Here is a 12,378-nt window from a genome sequence, read left to right as displayed (position 1 = left end):
TTTTATGGGAACCCGCGGTAACATAGACCATTGGGTGTGGGGTGGTACGGTAGGGGTTATTTTTGTATTTGTTTGTAGGTTTTTAAGTGGGTAGCGTTGTAATGCGTGTTTATGTATGTATGGCAAGGATATGTTGCTAAAAATCCCGGGGCTCAATGCGTTTCCGCAGATTGAGCGTACGACCGCACTTCACCAAGCCACACTATATTTAATTGTATAATCATCTATCAATATATACAATAAAATAGTATAGCTAGGTATTATTTAAAAAAAATATAGATATTAATATATAAACAAGAGAATAGTATGTAGGTACTATAATAAAGTTATAAACGATTTATTATTATATCTCTAAAGTCTATATATAGATTATAGAGAGATATATGGAGATACATCTATCTGCAGTATATAGGTACATATTCCATATTTACAGATATAAATATTTTTAACAAGTCTGTTGAAATCGGATGTATTATATATCTAGACGTAGTGTTCAACTCAGCAAGACCACCACCATTTTCGAATAAAATACGCAAATTTCTAATCACCCTGTATATAATACATATAATATATACATACATACATACATACATATATATACAGTTTTATAATAGTCTACTAATAAAGATGTATAAACTTTCAGTAATGATAGTGGTTGCCGGTTGGTATAAGTCAGTCTCGGGACTCAGATAAAGCCAACGAGATTGCTGCAGCAGCAGCCTCGTAATTACCTCAGCTAATGCATATATATATATATATCATATATACTATATGTATATATTTAAAATACTCTGGTATTATTCCGCTCTATATACATATATATTTTAGGTATACACAATCCCATGCTTGATGGTAATAATAGGAAGAGGGCCGCACGGTTTTATGGTTTGAGTGCGTTTGCAGTTGAACATAGGTATATATACAAAATCAACTATATAGATATATAGTTTTTTGCAAATGTATACTTATATACAGTATATACACATCTATATACTCTTCGCCGCCTACCACGCGACCCGTCCGTCGCACGATAAAACCGCGATCCCCAGTCGGCTGCATATGCAGCATTTATAGTAGATCGCCATTTAGTCGAGATTCGAATTTTATACGATCGCTATAAATGTTTGCACGTGTTTATAATATATAACAGCATAATTATATAATATATGTATAGGTAAATATTACACCTGCAGAGATACCGGCTGTATATGTAATAAGTATACTATGTTTATGTTATATGCGGTGATGTGAATGCGGTGATGCAAATAATTTATATTGTTTTAACTATATTTTTATAAGTGGCTTATACGTTATGCGTAAACTGTATATATACACTATATATCAGTCATGTGTGTAAATATAAGATTAATAGATGCTAAATTTCCTGATTATAAAATATAAATGCATTATTCCAAAATTTTCGATAACAATAAACGTATCGATGTTTTTATTTCCCAATATAGGTATATAATATATACATATATTATATTATGTAGTAGGTACCTATTGTATATATTATATATTATATGCGCATTATGTTTTTAATATTTGTACCCATCAAGGCATAAAATATTTTTTAATACTTTTATGCATATAGATATCTACTTAGTTTATTATTTAAGTATTACTTTAAATTGTATCGGTTATATATGATTATTATGATATATGAGCGCGCGTGTGTGATGAACTGAGGAGTACCTAATATGACTACACACATATACCATCATGTACCATCATGGACGCGTGCATATGCACGCATATGTTATTCATCATCACATCGTCGTGAAACGCCAATCATTTTTACACAATACATAGTTGTATATTATATTTTATATCAGCCAGCATCATATATATATTATATATATATATAGGCACACAGTCATATTACCTGCAATTTTGTAAAAATTGAATCAAGATAAAATATAAAATACCTAAGACATTGCTTCGCTTCGCTTCCTGAATAATATTATATAATGGGCGTATATAATTAATTATATATATAACTTATAAGTCTATTATATATCATTTAAGGTACCTATATTATATTGCAATAGCACAGAATAGGTATTTATAGAATTACCCGTCAAATTTAAATTGAATGTGTACAAAATAAACATCCATATATTTATATATATCGTACTAAAAATGTGCAACGGCGGTAATATAAAATAATGCTGTTGTAAATTGATATACATTATGCAGGCTATGTATTTTATAAAAATATTTATTATATTCTAGCAATAATATATAAAGAATTTGATATTATATTATTATATAGGTATAAACATAATATATCTATATCGCTACATACATATAGTACGTTATAATACTTATAATTTATATAGGTACCAATATTAAATTAATATGTTTAAACAATTAAACATGTGAATATATTATAATCAAATGGTTTAGTCGTTCTCTGTCACTGTTGTGTACAACATGTACTTATGTACTTGTAAAAATTGGAAATTGGAAAACGCACGCTGAATGAATATGTAATATAATTAAGGAACCTTTATATTAGCACATTTTAAAACACGAGATGTATCTACATCTAAAACGATTTTAAAAAATAATTTATACCTATACGCTGTTATTTATTTAAAATAATTTATTATATATTCATATGCGATATATTTGCGTTTACAAATCTTTATCTATATACCTATAGTCTAGTCTATGCATGTTTATATTCACAAAAAAAAATTATATATATATATATACATTATACCTCGAGAGATATGGCGTCTAGACTGAAGGCTGAAGCGTATAATATGTAATAGTGGTGCTGTAGCAATGATGGTGTTTATAATATATCATATAGTTTTTGACGTTCTTTATAACTTTGTAGTCGTCACTGCTGCAGCATCATATAGATGCTTATATAATAGGTACCTATACATACATCATTTCCATATGTTTGGGTTAAAACTTATTTTCCTCGTCCAATCGTTTTGTGTAGTGATAGGTATACATTTTTCCACTTGAAGTTTTCCTCCTGCAGTATATACGAGCAGCTGAAATCGCACCCTGCGTCTGCTTTTTTTCGACACATAATATATTATTATTATATTTCGGTATATGCGTCCGACGATCGAGGCCTGCGTGTCAATCATCGACGCCCGCATATACTATATTATCATTATACATAATAATATAGTGCGCCGAGGTCTCCCAGATATTATATTATGGGTATAGCGTAATATCGTCTCAATAGATTGTCGGTCGGTCGCACCACACACACGTGACCGAAAATAAATTCAGACGGTTTTCGTTTTCAAGTGGGACATTTTTCATCATCATATAATATTATATCATTCGTCGGCGCATGTGTGTGGTACGACTATCCGGTACGACGGGCGTCCCGCAGCAGGATAAATACGCATTTCTCCCCTTTTTGGTATGTATATATACGCAAGCATACATATATAGATATACACGTGTTTTATATTATAATCACCATGAGAGACGCGTTTACAACTATATACCACATAGATTATATATGTATTATAATTACGCGTATATATATATGGGATAAGGCGGAGATTTGTCGTCACTGCGGCGGTCTTGGCGATGGGGCCACCGATGCTATGCATTTCGATAACCACCAAAAAAACGATGATGGCGGGAGGATGAGAGATGCAAGATGGCCCGCACACGATGCTCAGATTACTATCGCTCACATGATATAATTACGTAATAGACGTCGTTAATATTATACGAATCTAGTTTAACAATATTTTTCAGATAGTATACAGTATGTGTGTAATAGACCGAATAATCGAAGCCGCATCATATATATCTGTTATGATATTTAATATGTATAATATAGGTAATAAAGGTCAAACATAACTAAAAATAACCATATATATATATATATATATGTATATTTATTTATGGCCAAGGGCCCGTATTTTATCTTTTTTTTAAAAATCATTTCACCATTTATTTTGATCTTACTCACCTAAATTATTTGATGATAAATTCAAAATATTAAGATATTTACTTAGAGTTATGACATTATCATTATAATTTCTCGTACTTACAGGTTAAAGCAATACTCACAAAAATTAAACATATTCGTTTTCATGAAAAAAAATTACAGCAAATTTTTTCCAGGAGCAAATCAAAACATATTTTCAGTCTCTTTAAAAATAAAATAAAACACGCATTTAAATAACGTTCGTAGTTCAAAATACTTAACCATTATACTATATAATATTCCATTAAAATGTATATATATAATATTGTACCAGCTACTCCCATTTGTTCACATAGTAAAATCTAAATAATATATTGACGACATTTTGGCGTTAAATTAACAATATTAAAATTAAATTAGACGAATATAATTTATAAGCATATTTATGTATGTTTTCTTCTATAAAAGCCGTGAAATTTTTCCTCGAATCCCTCCGCTATAATTAACCCAAAAGATAGTAAATTGGTAACGTTAACCTAAAATAATAATAATAATAATCTGCGCGTTTGTATGCGTATAATGTGCTGCTGCAGAATACGCCGGGAGGATACACGCCGCTGCAGTCGTATAATATATAATAATATGTACCTATCTATATAATATATATTTATAAACATGAAACGAGGGGTCTGTTTTTAATTAGTGCCCGTCCCACGAATTCCGGCAATCGTGCGAAGCGGCGTTTCCCGTGAGGGATTACAACTGATAGGCTTTTCGGTAAACGGCGCGGTTCTTCACTGCGCTGAGTATAATATATATATGCATTATTCGAAATTAAAATTTACTCTCGAGTAGAGCGATAAAACCGCTTCACTATATACATATATATATTGTATATGCTGTAGCATTGCTACAGGGATCGGCGCGTGTATACAAGTGCTCGCGATTGTGGACCCCTGCGCTCAGGAAATTAAACTACCCCGCGTGAGAAGACTGCAGAGATGTATCTCAACCCTATGTTTGTGTATATATATTATATATTCGCTACACGTACTTGGAGGTATATCGTATAATATATTTATATATGACATAATACAAATTATATATATGTGTGTGTGTATGTGTACTGATATACGTAACGCGTGATGGTGCGTATATTTGTGTACGTGTATGGCGTGTGTACGTGTGTACATGCGTGTGTGTACGAAATTAATTCAATTTCTAATATAATGTGCATTGTTGTGTTTTATTTTAGATACGGCCAAGACTTAGAGGAGACATAGCCGCCGTGAGCAAGAGGGTCAATCGCCGCTGCAACCGACGAACGGTCACAGATTTCTGCACGAAGCCAATGTAAACGCCTAATCGTGGACTCCCAACTTCAATCGAGTTATTTTTCAAACAGGTAATATAGTCGTATAATTATTAGGTATACCTAATACCTAACTATATTTTTTTTATAAGCACTCATTTTTAATTTTGAGCTTGTGGGATTATAAGTTAAAAAAGGTTAGAAAATTCTAAGTTAGGTTTTGATGAAAAGAATAAATACATATATATGTATATATAATATATATATTAGGTATATTTTTATTACAATGAATTATGAGTTTGTTTTTCTCTTCGACGAGACTGATTTCCCAAGATTCTTATCTAAAATTAAAATATATAACATTATATTATATTATATATTACTCATATATATCTCTCATCTTTGAGTTATTTATGGGAGTTTTTTTGTAGTTTATGTGTCTGGTAAAAGAGCGCACGTTTTTAATTTTTTTTTTTCCTATAAGAGTATATACAACGTCAGATTCTACTACGTTGTTGTAGCAAGTCACTCCTCATCATCTATTACAAACGCGTCCTTTTTCATTTTTATTTTTAAAGATCTCATAATGAAGTACATATACATTAAGTATACGGCTTATATCCTTATATGCGTTAAAACTTCTAATCAACCCCGTGTCCAAAATGTAGTAGAAAAAATCTATTTTGTCGTTTGAGGTTATATATATATAATATATATACATTGTATATGCGCAGGCTGCTGAACATGTGTCGAAAAATGTTTTTCTTTTTAATTTTTATATTTAATAATATAATCTATGTAAAGTCACTAACGAAAAAAACATGTTCAAAAGACCGATAAAATAAGCCGAAAAATAAAATATGTTATGTATGTATATATATATATAACACCTATAAACATCACGGTGTCGTATATACGCCCTTTTTGTGCATCGACGGCTTCAAAATGAAAAAAACTGATCATTTATCAGTGAAAAAATATATTATATCGTCGAAGATGGCGTTATCTGAGAAAACTACTGAAGTGTGTTCCCCTATATTTTCGATCTACACGTGTATGCAGCACGTGTATTGTGTCGCACGTCGGTTGCTGATATATTTATTAAACTCGATATAAATGTGTTCCTATACACATAGACACATAAACACACACATTCGAGTATTTATCATATTATATATATATATATATATATATATATATATATATATATATCTGAAAAGTGATTATGTTATTGGTGAATTAATAATATAATAATACTATTAATTAAAATGTATAATATAGGAACCTATTTTCCTCGGGTACTGTAATTCAAGGATATGTGCGTAAATACCTATGTTTATTAATAAAAGTATAAGAGTATTTAACACTCGTGCTGTATAAAGTACTTTTATCTTTCATTTTACTGTGTTCTTAACAATAAAAAGAAATATAATATCATCAATACTGCCACACTGGCTCTTATTGATAGTCATACATAATAACATAATATTAGCTGCAGCTTGATATAAATTGTTAGAGTCGTTTATTATCTATATTTTTTTAAGTTTTTAATTTTTTTGCCCAATACACGTTCCGCTGAATTCGAATGAAATTTATAGATTATTGGAATGAAATAAAATATGGCATACAGTTTTAACGTGATGCTTAAGAGATAGACGATAATATGGTACACATACCATACGGAAACTTTTGCTACAAACTATTTCACTACTCAATATAATATATACAAATCGAAATTTCTTTCAAAACTCTTCGCGCATCGTCTTTTAGTGATATATATATAATATATAAAATCCTTTATATGGCATTATTCAAACACTTCAAACTTTTTTTATAGTTTGAATCAGTCTTCAATTTATTTTACAAATCATGCGTATGTATATATATATATATATATATATATATGATAATCGCAGTATTATAAAGTCGCGCGTCGCGCAGTCGCGAATAGGACAAAATAACTAATACAAATAACAATTGTTATGTATATATAATATATTATTGAACATATAATACGAATTGACGACAAAAAAAGGCATTAATATTGTTATATTCTTATATCGTTTTACAACTTTGATATTATATTTTTACATCACCCAAGACGATCGTTATAATGATGCAATGCGTGAAAATAGTAGCATAATACAAGAATGTATAACAACACACTGCAAACAATAAAATATAAATCATTATCCGTATAGCTATAAAATAATTTTAAAAATTAAATTGGTTGTTTTTGGGGCCGAAAAACATTAGAAATAAATATTTATACAATGATAACAAATGTGTATGATTCTTGAAAAATCCTACCAGGATTAATTGGTCAGACTTTAGTTGTATAATAAAATGTACAATCATCTTAAATTATTTATTTTTTAATACATTCGCGTAAAAATTGTACATTATATAAGTAAATCTCGAAAATATATATCAGTATACTTATAACACCACTTGATGTAATCAAGTATATAGTATTTTGATCATCACATAATGAAATGTGATGAATTATTCTGTATAAACATAAATATATGATAATAAAGATAATGAATATTATATAACGAAGAAAATGTAGCATGTTTGACAGTTATATCTGCAACGTATTTAACATTTTAACGATAGCGATAGTGTATATCTTACATGCACATCTCACAAATTATAATATATAATATAATACATATATACCTTTTAGTATCAGTCTACGCATGCAATTTGAGAGAGTTTTGGACCCATATGCATGTGCGCAGTTCAGATGATACATATATATATATTATATATATAAGGGTATATTTATCAAACATATAGGGGGTAAGAATTTTAGCGGTGACAGACCAACCAACCATGCGTTTGATCGCATCACACATGTGATACATTATACAAATACATATAGCTTGTATGCATTCCTGCAGTATAATACCACCCTCGTCGATCCCTTAAAATTATATTTGTATGTCTTCTATAACGTTGATAAATGCCCCAAATGTAGTCAAATATATACCTACATCTAGTTGTTTTAGATAGGGATTTGAACCTCTCTATTCCGAAATGGTTTATGAATAGAATAATAACAGCCATAGTTTTACTTATATATACTGCAATATAATGTTACTTATATTTAATTATTGAGATTTATATTGATCTTGATTATTGATTTATAATATTAGGGAACAGATTTTATTGACATATTTTTAATGGAACGAGATATTTTAAATCTAATAAAAAATAGATAGATCATAGATTCTTAGATCATTCTAATTGAAATAAACTCAAATTTATTTTACACATATTTGATAAATAATTGCATAATAATATTCTGTATACATATTTTAGTAATTTTTGAATTTTTGATTGATTTTCGACTACTATAAATAATGAGGAAAATAAAAACTCAGCTAAGGATATCGATGCTTCAGGATAAGTTCTGTGATCTATCTATAAGTACTATATATTGAAAATTATATGTTCAAAAATATAAATAGCAATAATATTTTTAATATCTTTGCTGATAAAAATAGATATTTGTTATTAAAATTAAATATTAAATATACCTTATTTAGTGTTTTTTTTAAATACAACTTAACACATCCAAATTTTTATTGTTAACATGTTTTACTTGTGCATGAAAAAGGAGTGCGGGGGCGAAGCTACTGCGGGTTACTTTACATCAGATTATTACAAGCCCTCCTAAAAATTCTACCAAATGTCCGCCTTGTTTATAATTTTTAAAATGCCATAAGTTTTGAAATCGAAATCGATGAATAACGATCCCCATCACATCTGTTGACGTAAACAGTCTTTTAAAGTCAATACAAAGAGTATTCTTGTAAGCCAATAACCTTAGTTGCTGAGGCTTAAATAAAAAATAAGAGTATTCCACCACTCTCCGACTAAACCGTCGCAATTTTTTATTTGCAAACCTTCAACAATATGTGGTTTCTCATTGCTTATTAGTCCCGGAATAATACTCATAGTTGTAAATACCTACACATACATAATTTTCGTTACTTTTTTATTTATAAAATATTTTTTTATTTTTTTTTTATTTTCAATACTAATGATTTTTTTTTAAATTATGAGCTTCTTAAAATGGTTTTCTGTACGTGCTCGAATTCAACGACTGAATACGGTTTATACACAGATATCATATACCACAATAATACTATAAATAACATATATTATACACTATAAACACACATATCAGAGGTATATGCCATAAGAAGTCCAATGCACGAGGTCGTAAACGCCGCTGTGGCCGGAAATTGTATTCCGAGATCAGCTGTGCACGTGCAACACGTATTCCATCTCGGATAGATATTATGATTTATATCTATGTATAATGTATATATTATATAGAATCTATGATATATATATATATATAAGTTCTATCGTTGTATATCGTGGTTATGTAATTATAATGTGTATAGTCGTGTAGGTACATATCCGTACTGCAGGAACAAAGCAATAATAGGTTGGCCCACCATGATTTTCCGTTTTTCTATTATTGATATTTATAAATAAACAAGAAAACTCGCCTGCACCCACATGTGCCCGATGTGCGTATCTATTTACATATATATATGTAAGGACGTAAGAGTAAACATATGGTGTAACGTATTATATTTATTAACTGATTGCAATACACACATTCACCGATCGACGGGTTTTCATATAATATATAATTCACAAAGTTATTATACAGTAAAGGTTAAATAAATAAATGGCTCAACAAATTACATCTGTGTTATTATAATAATTTTACAAAGTAATACAATAAATAAAAAAAATATAGAAAATACTAAAAGTATAGTTTAATGTAAAATCGTATTGTATTTTCAGACAAATTAGTTATGTAAAAATCGTACGTCTTAATAGGTTACTTAAATAGCGTGTCGATGGCTGACTTGTCTTTGTTGAATGTGCACCGTGAGATTCTGCTAGTTGAGTAGTATTACAATTTACTAAAGGCTCTGTCAGTAAATTCGAATTTCTCAACAACACAATGGCACACAATTCCTGGTATTGTCTCTTAGTATAATATTCTAAATAAAATATTCAGAGGTTCGTGAACAATACTACAAACAGTACAAACTTGTCATTAAATAAACAATTAAATATCAATGCAGTAGCATTTTCAAATTAGTAATTCGAGAATATACGTTAATATTATAGTATTGTTATAAAATAATAATATTGATATTTGCTGCATAAATTGCAACAGTATTATAAATATAATAATATATTATATATTGCATATTATGCTGGTCGAAGTGATTCATTTGCTAGCCGAGTGCGTAATACTGTAGTGGCGACGACAATTTCTTATCCAGATGATTTATTGTCGTTTCGTCGACAAAAACATATGTGATCACCGCAGTATACCGCAGTATATTAAACGTGACACAACACGTTATATATGTGAATAAATATGATATATTAATACCTATTTGGTTATATGTATATATATATATTATATATATACTGCGTCTACGAAAATCTATGTATATATTACATAATAGGTATACCACGGACCGGCAGCCCTCAAGTGTGTGCGGTGTGATTATGTCGATTATGATTAGGTAGAATGCAGTAATAACTATAATAGTAAGTACGCACATTAAAATATATGCACTTCAAATCGGTGTAAAAAAATAACGAAAAATGTATCTTATAATCTCACGAGTCTCGTCAAAGCTATAAGGATGACCGTGCATTATAATATATTATATATTTTAAGATTTACATACATAAACCATACAATGTTATATACTTATATTACCCACATCCCATTGTATTCACATGCCAATGGAAACGATTCTTTAGTCCCCAGTCATGTACCACATGCCTATTTTCGTGGACCATATCAGCGTGAGACCTGTCAGCTCTCAGGGACATGAATAATATAATATGCATTCTATATAGTAAATTCTACACTGTCTCGTCACCATTATACAACACAGTATACACGTTACATAAGTGAATAATATTATACTAACAATATAATATAATTAATATTAATATTAATAACGTTAAATAATAGGTACCTCTATATGCTATACATTTGTACATATATATATATATATATACATATATACACTATGAGATCGACTAGGATATATTTAGGGGAAACACTATTTTATGGCTGAAATTGGAGGAGTGTATAAAAGAATAAAAATGCATAAAATTAAAATCCTCATATTATTTAATTAATTCGAGAAAAAGTTATTAAGTAATTAAAACCGGTTTTAGACAATAATATTCAAACGAGGAAAATATTTTACTGTCTACAGTTTTATAATTTATAATACTGATGTCTATACTGGCCATTCCTACCTAAATATTTTAGCTACTACCTTATATATATATAAGCTGCAGCAGAATTTCCGGGGAAGAAAAATTAAAAAATACTCCAGCCCAATATTAAATATATACAAATATACCTACCTATACCTTATTTAATATAGGTATAGCTAGCTTTAGGTGGTACAATACCTATTACCTATATTATATACATTAGTGCTTACATAAATCAATCAATCTTATTTAAATTAAATGTAAACAGCACACACATTGTATTATAGTGTGTATATATTAATATATTCGTGTTGTCACGTGTCCGCGCGTGCATGATGCATACTGCAGTGCACTGCAGTTCAGTGATGCGTGTAGCAGCGTTGTGAAACCCCTTCTGTCACGCGAATATATATATTATTACATATTATTCTGCAGTGCTCGATCGTGTGGATAAGTCATGTAATCTACATATATTTTAATGGTATACTAATGTGATAGTATATAATATGTAAATTTATCCAAAACTGCATAACTATTAATAAAGATGTTTATATTTGTTTTGTGTTTACAGGTTGCACTGTTTCTTGCCTGCTATCACTCTGGCCAGCGTCCAAGGTAATTATCGAAACTAAATTCTCAAAAAATCTATGTACCTTCCAATAATATATTGTTTTATATTTTAAGTTCACAATAATAATAATAATAATAAATATTACCTACGTAATACATAATTAAATGTATAGGTGAGTGCAATGTGTACCTATATACCTATGTTAAAATTTAATAATAAAAGAGCACACATATTATTATACAAATACGATTATTATATTATAAAGTTTTGAGTTGAGCGTTCGCG

The 12,378-nt window shown here is 29.3% G+C and overlaps 1 protein-coding gene across 3 annotated transcripts in view; it reads left to right on the top strand.

Annotated features, from left to right (window-relative positions):
* LOC107162296 (uncharacterized) overlaps positions 1–12,378 on the top strand; it is a 115,249-nt gene that overhangs the window by 87,786 nt on the left and 15,085 nt on the right. For all 3 annotated transcript variants that reach the window (XM_089219484.1, XM_089219483.1, XM_089219485.1), the window contains 2 exons: positions 5,178–5,327; positions 12,094–12,137. The gene's annotated coding sequence lies outside the window, so the exon portion shown is untranslated. The remainder of the gene's footprint in view (positions 1–5,177; positions 5,328–12,093; positions 12,138–12,378) is intronic.

This window comes from Diuraphis noxia, unplaced genomic scaffold, assembly GCF_037042655.1.
Source record: "Diuraphis noxia isolate RWA-SAM2 unplaced genomic scaffold, SU_Dnox_SAM2 contig0002, whole genome shotgun sequence".
In the NCBI taxonomy this organism is placed as follows: Eukaryota; Metazoa; Arthropoda; class Insecta; order Hemiptera; family Aphididae; genus Diuraphis; species Diuraphis noxia.
The sequence above is the reverse complement of the archived record's forward strand: the minus strand, read 5'-3'. Positions and strand labels throughout refer to the sequence as shown.